A 15,000-nucleotide genomic window follows, 5' to 3' on the forward strand; every position below is an offset into this window, starting at 1 on the left:
GTGATGAATATTCATGGCTGGGGATGCGTGCCTCGTGATTACAGGAGGAGACCTGGCTTCTGATTGGAAACCTGATGGGCAGACCCCCAGGTCTCAGGGGGCTTTGTGGGTGACTGTAATGGGTTCCCTGATGGTGAGTGGTGGTGTGGGGTGTGTGTGTGTGCGTGCGGGTGGGTGGTGGTGGTGTATGTATGGGTGATGGTGTGGTAGAGGTGGTGATATGTTGTGGGAGAGTGGTGGTGTGGTGGTAGTGGTGGTGTGGGAGAGGTGGTGATATGTGTGGGAGAGTGGTGGTGTGGTGGTAGTGGTGGTGTGGGAGAGGTGGTGATATGTGTGGGAGAGTGGTGGTGTGGTGGGAGTGGCGGTGAGGGAGAGGTGGTGATATGTGTGGGTGAGTGATGTTGTGGTGGGAGTGGTAGTGTGGTAGAGGTGGTGATATGTGTGGGTGAGTGGTGGTGTGGTGGGAGTGGCGGTGTATCTGTGGGTAATGGTGTTATAAAGGTGGTGATATGTGTGGGTGAGTGATGGTGTGGTGGTAGTGGTGGTGTGGGAGAGGTGGTGATATGTGTGGGAGAGTGGTGGTGTGGTGGGAGTGGCGGTGAGGGAGAGGTGGTGATATGTGTGGGCGAGTGGTGGTGTGGTGGGAGTGGTGGTGTATCTGTGGGTGATGGTGTGGTAGAGGTGGTGTGTTTTCGTCGGTGGTAGAATGGTAGAGGTGATGTGTGTGTGTGTGTATATGTGGAGTGCTAATGTGGTGGTGTGTGGTTGATGGTGTGGGTAATGCCTTAGCCACACACCAACGCAAGCACAAACCACGAGCACCTTCCACCAGATGGTATGGCCTCCCCTTCTGAACATGTTCACTGGGGGATGCACAAGGTCGTGGAGGCAGACGGAAGAGCCTGGAGTACACCAAGGGAGGGGCCCTTGACGAACCCCCGCGGTTCACGAAGGACATGAGGGTGATGATGGGTCATCTGTGAAAGACGACGTCAATCGAAAAATCATCTAGCAAGGAAAAAAAGAGACTCCTGGAATCATTACATGTGAGAGAGACGAAGTAGTTGACTGCGTCCCTAACCTGTCGCCAGAGTCCCACTTCAGCGAAACAGCTAAAGACGACCGAGCGTCTGCTGGCAAATATCAAAGTGACATTCAAGTTCATGGATAAGGAAAGAAAAAAAAGATCTTAGCAAGCTGTTCACATCCTATATAAGACTCAAAACTAGTCTAGTCTTCTCAAGCTGGTTCACCGCACTTGAAGAAAAAAGACAAGGAGCGAATTAAGAAGGACCAGAGGGCATGATAACACTTTCAGGTACTCACAATGGGGTAAAAAAGTTACCACTGCGCCCCATGTCCCTTCCCCCTGTAACATGGGATGGTGACCTTTGAGTGTCGAGCCAAGGATCTGAATCAATGTTGGCCCTCCGCACAACCCCGTCAGCCACGTATGAGACCTTCAGTTCAATATATCATCAGGTATCTCCTAGATCTCAGGTGGCACGAGATCAAACCTCAACTCATAAGGATCAATCATTTCACTCATCACTCACTCATCTATCATGATTCATGTAAACATGAATGTATGCCTTTTAATATACAGTTTACGGTTGATATGAACACCGGATTCGTCTTCATTTCTGGATGGAAATGTATGATATCTAGTTTATTATTCATTTATAACTACCCTAGGAACATTTCCAAGAAATAATGCACCCAGAATCTTTCTAATGCCTCCTGTAGCTCAATGCTGTACTGCTCCCAGTAGCAGGGAGATGTACGACTCACTCACACCCCAGAACTAGAACACTGGCTCATCCAAAGACAGAAGTTCTGCGTCGCCACAGTAAAATCTTTACCGTCACCCACACCTCTTTGACCACCTGGAAGACAATGATCTTGTTCCCTCCCATCACCACCCTGAATTGTCAACCATTCCCACGACAAGACCTCCAGCCATACCATACCATACGACACTTTCACTCCCTGCAGAATAAACGTCAGGACATAAACCTATGAACCCGCACCAGTTTTGGACACGACGAGGAATTCATTTTAGCTACCTTTACAATGAAGTCATTCCATCCGTTACCTCCTCACCTGCCTGGTCAGGGAGAATGTCAAATGCAAGCTTAACAAAGCTGCAAATTGACAGCTAAAACAGCACCTAACTGCCCATCAATGACAGACATTCGACACTTGTAAAACAATAGAACAGGACTTCTAATACTACTTCATCATAGTGTTCTCGACACTCGTGTTTGCATCAACTGTAATGCGCCTCTCATCAAACCCACTTCATAACCAACCACCAACTCCCAGGTAGAGACAGACGGCTTATTACTGCTTCATACTGCAACAACCTATACTTACAGATCCTACCCACCCCATCCCCATCACCAAATACTGAACTGACATGGCATATACTCACTCACCGTAATGATTCGACAAGCACTAATCAACCATCTTCCCGACCCAGTCTTAAATTGCACCCCTCAGGCCATAAACCCACAAACCCTCCTCAGGTGTACATTGGCGATGACACAGCCTTGCCCAGAGGTGACCCCCTCGCTCGTGGTGTAACCTCAACAGCGGGTGGAGTCCAGTGACACCAAAATACATGTGCACGTCATATACATACAAACAGACAGACACATACGTATACACGAACGCAGAAACAAAACACAATATATATATATCTGGAGATAAAATCATAATGTTCGAGACGTATCTCACATTAAAGCTATATACGAAATCATTACTACTTTCTTCGAGAACTTGTTACACATAATGCCATGCTCTCTTACCCAATGCCATCACAGCTTTTTCCCCCGAACTCGTCTGCCATCTGGGAAGGAAAGAATGGCCAGACGTCGCATCTGACATTATAATGGGTCGACGTCCTTTCGAGATCGTCTTTCAAAAAATAGACCACCAGGTTTCCCCAAATAGCATCCATCCACATCAGAGGGTCTGGCATATCGTCACGATAATAATGCCTCATCTAAAGACACGACACGAGAGAGAGAGAGAGAGAGAGAGAGAGAGAGAGAGAGAGAGAGAGAGAGAGAGAGAGAGAGAGAGAGAGAGAGAGAGAGAGAGAGAGGCTGAGGCCACTGGATGCTCAGGGAAAATCAAGAATTCAAAGCCCCTGTCGTAATACGGTTGTGCTGGACGAGGCGGATGGGATGAGGAGGGAGTGTCACCATCAAATATGACAACGACTGACATCGAGGATGCAAGGGAAGGACCTGGTCATGATATCCCGGACCTACAACACGACCCCGAGGTTTTCCGGGATGTGGTGGGTAATAATCGTGTGCAAGTTACCACGTCGGGGTCTTCGATCTGCCTTCGTCTGGACGCATCCGTTGTTTCGCCAGAATTTATTTTCCGAGAGACTGGTGGAGATGGGGGTCGAGTTCTCTCTCTCTCTCTCTCTCTCTCTCTCTCTCTCTCTCTCTCTCTATTCCCCCTCCCTTTCTCCCTCTCATTTTTCCCTTTCTTCACTCTCTCTCTCTCTCTCTCTCTCTCTCTCTCTCTCTCTCTCTCTCTCTCTCTCTCTCTCCTTCTCTTCCTCGCTCCTCCACACACACACACACACACCCATCAAAGGCCTGACTGGGGGGGGTAATCAGGTGGGTCGCTCCACAGGGACAAAATCGATACACTATTAGTGGCTCCAACGTTCTTCACTATTGTGTCTGGCTTTATTACTGGCTTTATTGTGGCCCTGTACAGCCCCGCATGGTGTCTGACTTTATTGTGGCCCTGTACAGCCCCGCATGGTGTCTGACTTTATTGTGGCCCTGTACAGCCCCGTATGGTGTCTGACTTTATTACTGGCTTTACTGTGGTCTTGTACAGCTCCTTTGGTGTCTGGCTTTACTGTGGCCCTGTACAGCCCCGTATGGTGCCTGACTTTATTGTGGCCCTGTACAGCCCCGTATGGTGTCTGACTTTATTGTGGCCCTGTACAGCCCCGTATGGTGTCTGACTTTATTGTGGCCCTGTACAGCCCCGTATGGTGTCTGGCTTTATTACTGACTTTATTGTGGCCCTGTATAGCCTCACTCCGCATGGTGTCTGGCTTTATTGTGTCCTTGTAAGAACCCGTCTGTCTAATGTTTGGCTTTATCACTGGTTTTACTGCTACCTCGAAAGCCACCGTTTCAGGTCTAGCTTTATTGCCGACTTTGTGACTGTTACCGCACTGTGTCCGGCTTTATTGCCGGCTTGTGAGTGTTACTATCTACTGTCTTGATGTAATACTAGCTTTTGCATATATATATATATATATATATATATATATATATATATATATATATATATATATATATATACTAACCCAACCTCAGATACATTGATAACGAGTTAGAGAGAGAGAGAGAGAGAGAGAGAGAGAGAGAGAGAGAGAGAGAGAGAGAGAAAGAGAGAGAGAGAGAGAGAGCAGAGGTAAGAAATCATAACCTCACTAGCCAGGTTAAGACGCCATTACGTCACACGGTTCCAGTGTACCAAGATCACCACCTCACACCTCACCACCCAGTGTGAGGTTCCAGTTATCTAACCCGGTGGTGCCTCACATCACCACCGCCTCACAAAACCCCCTCATCACCACCATCACCCACCATAGCCTCACCAAACCCCTCATGACCACCAACCCCCATCATCGCCTCACCAGCTCACTCAACCACTCACCTCACTCACCAACTCACTCACCATCACCTCACTCACCAACTCACTCACCATCACCTCACTAACCAGCTCACTCACCATCATCAACCACCACCTCACTCACCAACTCATTCACCCATCACCAACCACCACCTCATTCACCAACTCACTCACCATCACCTCACTAACCAGCTCACTCACCGTCATCAACCACCACCTCACTCACCAACTCACTCAGCCATCAACCATCACCTCACTCACCAACTCACTCAGCCATCAACCATCACCTCACTCACCAACTCATTCACCATCACCAACCACAACCTCACTCACCAACTCACTCAACCACCACCCCCTCACTCACAACCCCACTCACTTACTCACAACCCCACTCACTCACCACCACCCATCACCAACCATCACCATCACCGCCACCAGCAGCAGCCAGCGACGGGAGGACATACTGCAAATATTATCATTGCTCATCAACACTACACACGCGGCACAAGATATCTGAATTAGATCAAGCCACTTGATCAAACACCAGGCGTAATTAAAATCAACAACACGGGGATTTGAACGAGAGAGAGAGAGAGAGAGAGAGAGAGAGAGAGAGAGAGAGAGAGAGAGAGAGAGAGAGAGAGAGAGAGAGAGAAGAGGAGGAGGAAGAAGAAGAAAAAAGATGATATTGTCTTTGCAGGTTCTATATTGTCTCTGTAAATGGGTGGGGGAAGAGAGAGAGAGAGAGAGAGAGAGAGAGAGAGAGAGAGAGAGAGAGAGAGAGAGAGAGAGAGAGAGAGAGAGAGAGAGAGAGAGAGAGATAGAGAGAGAGAGTGGGGGTGTAAAAAGGACGGAATTTCATCCCCCTCCCCTCTTCCCTCTCCTTTTCTCTCCCCCTCTCCTTACCTTAGTCTCTTTTGATCCTCTTTTTTCAATCATTCTGAAAACCTAAACCCAACGTTTTTGTCCTTGAGACACTCGAAGCCGACCTACTTACTTCCCAACGCTACGGAAACAGTGCAGCATCTTCTATAACCTCTGGTCCCGACCCCCAGTGGACGTGGCTGGCTTCCTGATCGCTGCAGGAGTTTCATAAAGATAGATAAACCAAGGACTCCCAAAGACACCAAACTACCTTTAAGGGAATTCACCCAAGAGCAGATAGACTGCGTACAACACATGACCCCTGAAAATACATTCAAACAAATGTTGCCGTGCATGTACTCACAGAATCCATTCCAGGTCATCAGAAAATTCACCGTGGCCATCTCTCCTCCTTACCTGTAGAGAAGAAAACAATAGATAAATTGACAGGAATACGCTTTGGATAGTATCTATCGACCACTGTGACAATATCACCTGTGATAGATATTTACAGTTCTTAAATTCTTATAGATTTGCGTCTCTGGGGTGATGTTAAACCTCTGCATCAACAGCTGATGACCACTAAGTATACAAGGTCGGGCTTTATTAAGTAAATAGGGTACTGTGCTGTGGTGCACAGCGAAGAGAATGAGACGCTCAGCATATCCTGTGAGAGGCACAGATGAGCAGTATAACACTATACGTATACCCATACAAGCATAAGATACATCAATGGTCAAGGTTTATTGATGTATAGATGTGTGGCGCAACCGTATTAGTGCCACAATCTTTCCTGGAATAGCTGAGGTGTGGGGGAAAGCATTCTCCCTTCATCTTTACCCCCCACCTCTCTCTCGTCCTATACTCTCTCTCTCTACCTTTAAGATTCAGCTGGTCAAATATGTAGGACTATTCGTTAAGGTTCAATACTAAACATAAACGTGGAATATTCGTTAGGTTCGATGTGGAATATTGGTTCAACCTGGAATATTGGTGAGGGTTCAGTACTACATAAACGAGGAATATTGGTGAAGGTTCAGTACCATATAAACGTGGAATATTCGTTAAATTCAACGAGGAATATTGGTTCAACGTGGAATATTGGTCAAGGTTCAGTACTACATAAACGAGGAATATGTCTGCGTATGTATATGTATGTATACGTTGAAATGTATATGTATGTATATGCGCGTGTGTGGACATTTATGTATATACATGTGTATGCGGGTGGGTTGGGCCATTCTTTCGTCTGTGTCCTTGCGCTCCCTCGCTAACGCGGGAGACGGCGGTTAAGTATAATAAAACAAATGAAAGGAACTGTAAACATTGACTAAATTCCTGTCACGAAACTGCTGCTTAAAAAAATGTTGAGATAATTAGTTAAATGTATTTTCCCTGTGGCTACCTTCTGCCAACCCTCACAGCCGACTGGTACAGAAAAAAAAGAACAATAACAAAGAAAATATAAAGATGAATAAGGATGAGAACAAAAGAACCAATAAAGGCGAATAAAGATACAAACTGAAAAACTGAAGAGGACTGTACAACCCCACGAAATCGAACAGAAGCAAAAATGGATTTCAAAATAAAGAAAATAAAACATGTTTAAGACAGTAAATGGATTTTAGAAGAACGGAGACGCAACATGCTTAAAACAGGAGTAGGTAGAGCGGGTTTAACAGGAAGGGAGGAGGGTGGGTGGTGGAAGCGACACCTGCAGATGTTTAATTAAAACTGGCTTTCTCCCGCCCAATAATTCCACTATAGCAATAACGAGGGGAAAACCCACGCCTGGAAAACAAACGCTTGCAGTCATTATGCAAATCATCTCCTTCCTCGGGGCATGAGGGCGGTGTCCCCCTCGACCGCTCGGTAAAGTCGGAAATCCCAAGGGTTCGATGGTATAGCAACGTCCTTATCATCAAGGGCATTTCCAGCCCCTCTCGCATGGAGGCTGGAAGACCTGCGTTGCAGAGGTATGATATGTCTTCCAGACGCTCCTCCATGGAGGCTGGAAGGCCTTCGTTGCAGTGGTATAATATGAGTTCCAGACCCTCTTCCATGGAGGCTGGAAGACCCTCGTTGCAGATGTATGATACGTCTTCCAGACCCTCTTCCATGGAGGCTGGAAGACCTCCGTTGCAGAGGTATGATATGTCTTCCAGACCCTCTTCCATGGAGGCTGGAAGACCTTCGTTGCATGGGTATAATATGTCTTCCAGACCCTCTTCCATGGAGGCTGGAAGACCTTCGTTGCATGGGTATAATATGACTTCCAGACCCTCTTCCATGGAGGCTGGAGGATCTTCGTTGCAGTGGTATAATATGTCTTTCAGACCCTCTTCCATGGAGGCTGGAAGGCCTTCGTTGCAGAAGTATGATATGTCTTCAAGACCCTCCTCCATGGAGACTGGAAGACCTTCGTTGCAGAGGTATAATATGATTTCCAGACCCTCTTCCATGGAGGCTGGAAGACCCTCGTTTCAGTGGTATGACTTCCAGATCCTCTTCCATGGAGGCTGGAAGACCTTCGTTGCAGAGGTATAATATGATTTCCAGACCCTCTTCCATGGAGGCTGGAAGACCCTCGTTTCAGTGGTATGACTTCCAGACCCTCCTCCATGGAGACTGGAAGACCTTCGTTGCAGAGGTATAATATGATTTCCAGACCCTCTTCCATGGAGGCTGGAAGACCCTCGTTTCAGTGGTATGACTTCCAGACCCTCTTCCATGGAGGCTGGAAGACCTTCGTTGCAGAAGTATGATATGTCTTCCAGACCCTCCTCCATGGAGGCTGGAAGACCTTCGTTGCAGAGGTATGACTTCCAGACCCTCTTCCATGGAGACTGGAAGACCTTCGTTGCAGAGGTATAATATGATTTCCAGACCCTCTTCCATGGAGGCTGGAAGGCCTTCGTTGCAGAGGTATGACTTCCAGACCCTCTTCCATGGAGGATGGAAGGCCCTCGTTTCAGTGGTATGACTTCCAGACCCTCTTCCATGGAGGCTGGAAGACCTTCGTTGCAGAGGTATAATATGTCTTCCAGACCCTCTTCCATGGAGGCTGGAAGCATTGGGAGCCACATGCATAGTGAGGAGTGTTATCTGGTGGCTAATTAACCTTTTTAAGAAAACGCGCGTGTGAGTATATAATCAATGGGGTGGGTAGGGGGGAGAGGGGGAGAATATAATATGGGTTCTGTTGATTACTTTTGATGAATAGAGGATTCATTAGGAAACCTCTTGATCATTAATGATGTCCAGATATTAGTGGGGAAAAAAAAAAAGAAAAAGGTGACATGAAAGATACCACAGTGATGTCTGAAAACAATAGATAGACAGATAGGCTTTACATGCAGACGTAATTGGTGGGTACTTGAAGGACGAACTTCCACTGGATAACTATTTAATAATGACACATGTAATCAGGTGTTTCGCACTTTCTTCCAACGCTTAAAAACAAACAAAAAAAAAAAAGCCACAGTTCTTTCTAGCCATTTCAGTCTAGAAAACTGTAAGAATCAAAATGTCTTCATTGCTGAAGTCTGGCCTTTCCAGTTCGCTTGAAGAGGCACAGATTTAATAAACACTATACTACTACTACTACTATTACTACTACTACTACTATTACTACTACAACTACTACTACTACTACTACTACTACTACTACCCCCCCCCCCCCCAAGCTTCTCTAGATCACATCTCTCAAAATCTCAGACGATAATAGCCATCACGCCAGCGCTGGCCAGGTTATTATTACGAACCCACGAATGGCCATCACGCCAGCGCTGGCCAGGTTATTATTACGAACCCACGAACGACAATGAGGTATGAACAAGACGCCTCAATGCCTGGTCGTCGGAGCTCAAAGTGACAGGATGGAACCCCTCTTCTCTCTCTCTCTCTCTCTCTCTCTCTCTCTCTCTCTCTCTCTCTCTCTCTCTCTCTCTCTCTGTGGAGGGCGCGTGGGTGTGTGGTGGAAGACTGACTGTGTAGCACATCCCTCCTCAGCGATAGGAAGGCTAACGATGCATTTCAGGGACCTAACGACCGCCAGGGGGGGACAGAAAAGGGGAGTGGGATGGGGAGGTGGCGGGGATGGGGGAGGTTCGAAAGCGTATAGGATATGACCTGAAACTTCTTCATAAGGAAAGGGAAGGGAAGGGAAGGGAAGGGAAGGGGGAGGAATGAAGAGTGTGTGTTTACATCTAAGACTTCAGCAAAGCAGGTGAATGAAAAGGAAGGAAAAATGTTGAAAAATAAAAAAGTGGGAATAGGCTTTACGAATTGCTATGAACGTATCTGAAACACAACAAAAAAAAAATTGTAGTAAAAGTATAAGGCACAAAGGTATTTGATCTCATGAAAGGACAAATGCACAAAAAGAAGGAAACGTTACAATAGGATCGAGAGGTCATAAAACTCAGGTAATTAGAAAATGGACAATTTGGAAAGAGAGACACCCGAAAAAGAAAAAAATATATCAACGATAAACGGATGGAGACTTGAAAGAAAACGTGAACCAGAGTGGTAGCTGTGAAAAAGGCGGCAGTGACAAAAAAGAAAAAAAAGAAAAGAAAGAAGAAAAGATTTTGCAGAAATAAAGGACGAATTCAGAACTAAGGTACACATATGTGTAGTGTGTTAAAGTGAAACACATGGACTTCCACACTTAAATAAGTGCTTTTTCATAACACTTGTAACACTTTAATGCTTTTTACTGTGTCATTCAACAGTTTCTTATCTTTATTCTTTCCTATCCTCTCATTCCACAATTTGTTCTCGGCCCTTATTCGATCATTCCACTACGATCATGATTTATCTATTTTCTCTCTGTCCCTATTTCTGCATCTATATACCCTTTTACTTTAACTAATTACTCCCTATTTTACATCCTATTTTTCTATTTCCTCTTAAGTATTTCCCCCTATCTATAACCCTATTTTCTCCAATTAATCCTTTCCTCTTCCCTATTTACAACCGTATTTTCTCCAGTCAATCCTTTCCTCTTCCCCTATTTACAACCGTATTTTCTCCAATTGATCCTTTCCTCTACCCCACCCTATTTACAACCCTATTTCTTTCCCCAATTTTTCTCGCCAACTTAACCTAAAACTCTCTCTCTCTCTCTCTCTCTCTCTCTCTCTCTCTCTCTCTCTCTCTCTCTCTCTCTCTCTCTCTCTCTCCCACCCTCAAACCAGCTCAAAATAAACCCTCCGCCTCCCCCCTCACCTCTCCCTCTCCCATCCTCAAAATAAAAAAAAAAAAACGCATGTGAACTTGCTAAAACTTTCCCCCTCCTCATTTCCCTCCCACCCTCAAAATACAAAAAAAAAAACGCATGTGAACTTGCATAATAACACCATCACATTACAAAAAAAAATGAGAGATACAATGAGCCTTTTTTATTCTTATCTATCTACACGGAAGTGCAGGGTTAAAAAAAAAAAAACGCCCACGACACTGCTGTATATCACAATTGGAATAATGATTTACATTATGTAAAATACAGATTCGTGGATGGCATGTCGAAAAATGATTAGACATTACTGATTATCAAGCGATTGTTATAGATAATTGAGAGTGGAAAATAGAGCCAAACTTATTGCCAGTAGATAATGACCCATACATATATATATATATATATATATATATATATATATATATATATATATATATATATATATATATATATATATACATATATATATATATATATATATATATATATATATATATATATATATATATATATATATATATATATATAGATGGTGTTACCAGACTCCGCCTGCACGAAGTTACACCATAAGTAAAAAGTTACCTTTATTGAGGCTGTATCATTGGGAGTTCAGTCTCGTCCAAGACTCAAGGATTCTACATCTCCCTCCTACGGTCTGTAGGGCAGCCTTTAGAAAGCCCCTGGACTCCTTGACAGAAAGTCATCCTGTGGAAATAGGTGTTACCGGACTCTGCCTACAGAATGCGTCACGTTTGGCGAGGGCCGCGCGCGATCGACAGGTGACGCAAAGAGAACACACTGTGTCTCATCCCTGAACTCCTCGCCTCAAAGAGGTCCATCCTTTCCCTGCTACTGAAGGAAGCGCAACTTAATGGAACCGCAGGAGCCTTTGGAAAAGGCGTACTAGGATAGTTCAACAACAACTACATAATCACTCCCTCTTTCCATATCGATAGCTATAACCAACACCCACACCCACACACACACACACCCACCCACATACATACCCTCATACATGCAAAGCTTTGTATAAGACAATGTTGATTTCCCTCTGCTCAGAGATGATCTCAAACCAAGGCCATTATCACGACAAAGGCCACAAATTTTGCGAGCTATGATCCGGTCATTTTAATGGCCTTTTCAAAAACAAACTGGGACTCTTTCAGCAAAGACCCGGTACAGCACAGAAGCTGCTGGGAGTCTTGTATATGCAGCTTTTGCCTCCTCCCTAAAAGCCTCTTCTTCTCTTGAATAAATGCCAATCTCAAAAAGAAAGATATCTAAAAAAAAAAAAAAAGAGAGAAAGACTTTTTTGTTCTATGAAATCTGCTTTTGAATGGATGGATGTCCCTTGCAAAGTCTGTTTTGCATATGAAGGCTTGTCTTGCGCTTGTCTGTCTGGTAAAAATGGTTGTTGTTTGAGGAAAAACCGAGTTTTTTTTTTGTCTCAAATACAAAGGTTCGCTTGTCCGACCGAGAGCCTCTCTCGCGTACTCAGGAAGGAGGAGGAGGAGGAGGACCAGGAGGAAGAAGAGGAGGAGGAGGAGGAGGAAAAAGAAGGGGAGAAGAAGTCAGAAGAAGAAAATGAAGAAGAAGAAGAAGAAGAAGAAGAAGAAGAAGAAGAAGAAGAAGAAGAAGAAAGAGGAAGAGGGGGTAGAAAGGAGATGATGAGGAGAAGGAGGAAGATGACTAAGAAGACGAAGAAGAAAGAAGAAGAAGAAGAAGAAGAAGAAGAAGAAGAAGAAGAAGAAGAGGAGGAAGCCAGAGGCTCATTTTCCATGTTAAAAGCTCCCAAGGCTATATTCTGCCCTTCAAGAGGTCCCCAAAGAGCCCCACTCTCCCTGTTTCCACGCTCTCGGGGCCATACCATGTACTCCCCCACCAGGAGGTGGCAAAGCTCCACTCCCTCTTCCCCGTGAGGGGCTCCCGATATCTCTATATCAACCTCCGTCAGCGGCTTCTCTCGAGGGCGCTGTACTACTTACCCCTCCCTCACTCACTTTCTCCTGAAGGCACCACGCCATCCGCCACCGGGAACATCCCGAAAATCTTCGCTTCGAAGCGAGACTAGCAGCTCGCGCGCGTGTGTCTCGCGTTATCTCCTGCCGGGGGGGTGGTATGTGTGGGGGTGATTGGTGTGTGGGGGAGGGGGGGTAGTGGTGGTGGTGGTCTGTGTGTGTGTGGAGGAGGAGGAGAAGAAGAAGAAGGAAGAGAAGAAGATGAGGAAGAAGAAGAAGAAGGAGGCGAAGACAATGGAAGAGGAGAAGGAAGAGAAGAAGACGATGGAGGAGGGGGAGGAGAAGGGGGAGGAAGAGATAAGAAAAGGAAGAAGAAGGCGACGAAGATGATGGAGGAGGAGGAGGAGGAGGAGGAGGAGGAAGAGAAGAAGAAGAAGGAGGAGACGAAGACGTCAGAGGAGGTTCGTTTGCCTCAATGGGAGAGGGAGTGGGGAGTCACCATTGTTGATTGGGTGTGGGAGCTGATGACCTCACGGCTCACCAGCTAACTGTAGGTGGGTGTGATGGTGTAGGTGGGTAGGTGGGTGTGATGGTGTAAGTGGGTAGGTGGGTTTGATGGTGTAGGTGGGTGTGATGGTGTAGTTGGGTAGGTAGGTGTGATGGTGTAAGTGGGTAGGTGGGTTTGATGGTGTAGGTGGGTGTGATGGTGTAGGTGGGTTGGTGGGTGTGAGGGTGTAAGTAGGCAGGTGGGTGTGATGGTGTGAGTAGGTGGGATATGAGGATGTAAGTAGATGCGAGTACTGGAGGTGTAGGTGGGTTTTGATGACGGTGTGTGGTGATCTCTCTCTCTCTCTCTCTCTCTCTCTCTCTCTCTCTCTCTCTCTCTCTCTCTCTCTCTCAGTACATCTATGAGAATAAGACACATGTAATATGTAGGGTTTAGAGGCGTACCTAAGGGGCACTCGTGTGAGACAGATAGACAGAGAGAGAGAGAGAGAGAGAGAGAGAGAGAGAGAGAGAGAGAGAGAGAGAGAGAGAGAGAGAGAGAGAGAGAGAGCAATGATCTTTTTTTTACCACTTTGGCGACAACTCAAAATCACCATTCAAGACTAGAGAGAGAAAGGAAGACAAATATATATATGTATATATATATATATATATATATATATATATATATATATATATATATATATATATATATATATATATATAACTCTAACAATGAGATTTTCCGCTTGTCCTCTAAAATGTTTTACCATTACTTTTTTTGAGGGGGGAGGAGAAAAGCTTGAGGGGGAGAAAAAGGGGAGGGAGGAGGGACGGGGAGGGAAGGGGAGGGAAGGGAAGGGATGGAATGGGAGGGGAGAGGAGGGATGGAGGGAAGTGGAAGCCCTCTTCAACACACGGAGTTAGTGTCGCGATTTTTCACACACAGGAAAAAGCTGAAGTGTGTGGACGACCATGTGTCCAGAGGGGCGTGGGCTGAGGGAGGGGGCGTGGGCGGACTGAGGGGGCGTGGGCTGAGGGAGGGGGCGTGGGCGGACTGAGGGGGCGTGGGCTGAGGGAGGGGAGCGAGGGGTGAGGGAGGGGAGCGTGGCGTGAGGGAGGGGAGCGTGGGGTGAGGGAGGGGGCATGGGCTGAAGGAGGGAGGCGTGGGGTGAGGGAGGGGAGCGTGGGGTGAGGGAGGGGAGCGTGGGGTGAGGGAGGGGAGCGTGGGGTGAGGGAGGAGGGCGTGGGCTGAGGGAGGGGGCGAGCGTCTTCATGGATGGGCTCTGTATGTCCCAGGTCAACCCCATGGGACTGACAAGATAATAGATTGTGGATAGTTATTTAGAACAGATAGATAGATGGGGATAGATGAAAAGTACTTTTACAGGAAGTACGAACGAACGATGATTAATACACACTGATTAACCTTACACGCTACTAGTGGGCACCTTAATCATCAGGGTGATTAATAGCAAACTGATCAAAAGGGGGATAGGAAGGGAATGGTGTGTGAGGGGCTGTCTTTGGATGCCCCTATCCTCTCTCTCTGTTTGTATAGAATAGGAAGGAAGGACACCATTCCTGTCCTCCAGCAGTTTGCCTACGTCACAGACCATCCCATTATCTGTTAACGAGCTTCCCCCGTGAACGCAGACCATCAGGTCTTCTGTTATCTATCTTTCTCATGTACTCTCAGGTTCACAGACCATCGGTTCTTATGTTATCTCTCTTTCTCATGTACTCTCAGGTTCACAGACCATCATGTTT

Source organism: Panulirus ornatus, chromosome 31 (assembly GCF_036320965.1).
Source record: "Panulirus ornatus isolate Po-2019 chromosome 31, ASM3632096v1, whole genome shotgun sequence".
Lineage (NCBI taxonomy): Eukaryota > Metazoa > Arthropoda > Malacostraca > Decapoda > Palinuridae > Panulirus > Panulirus ornatus.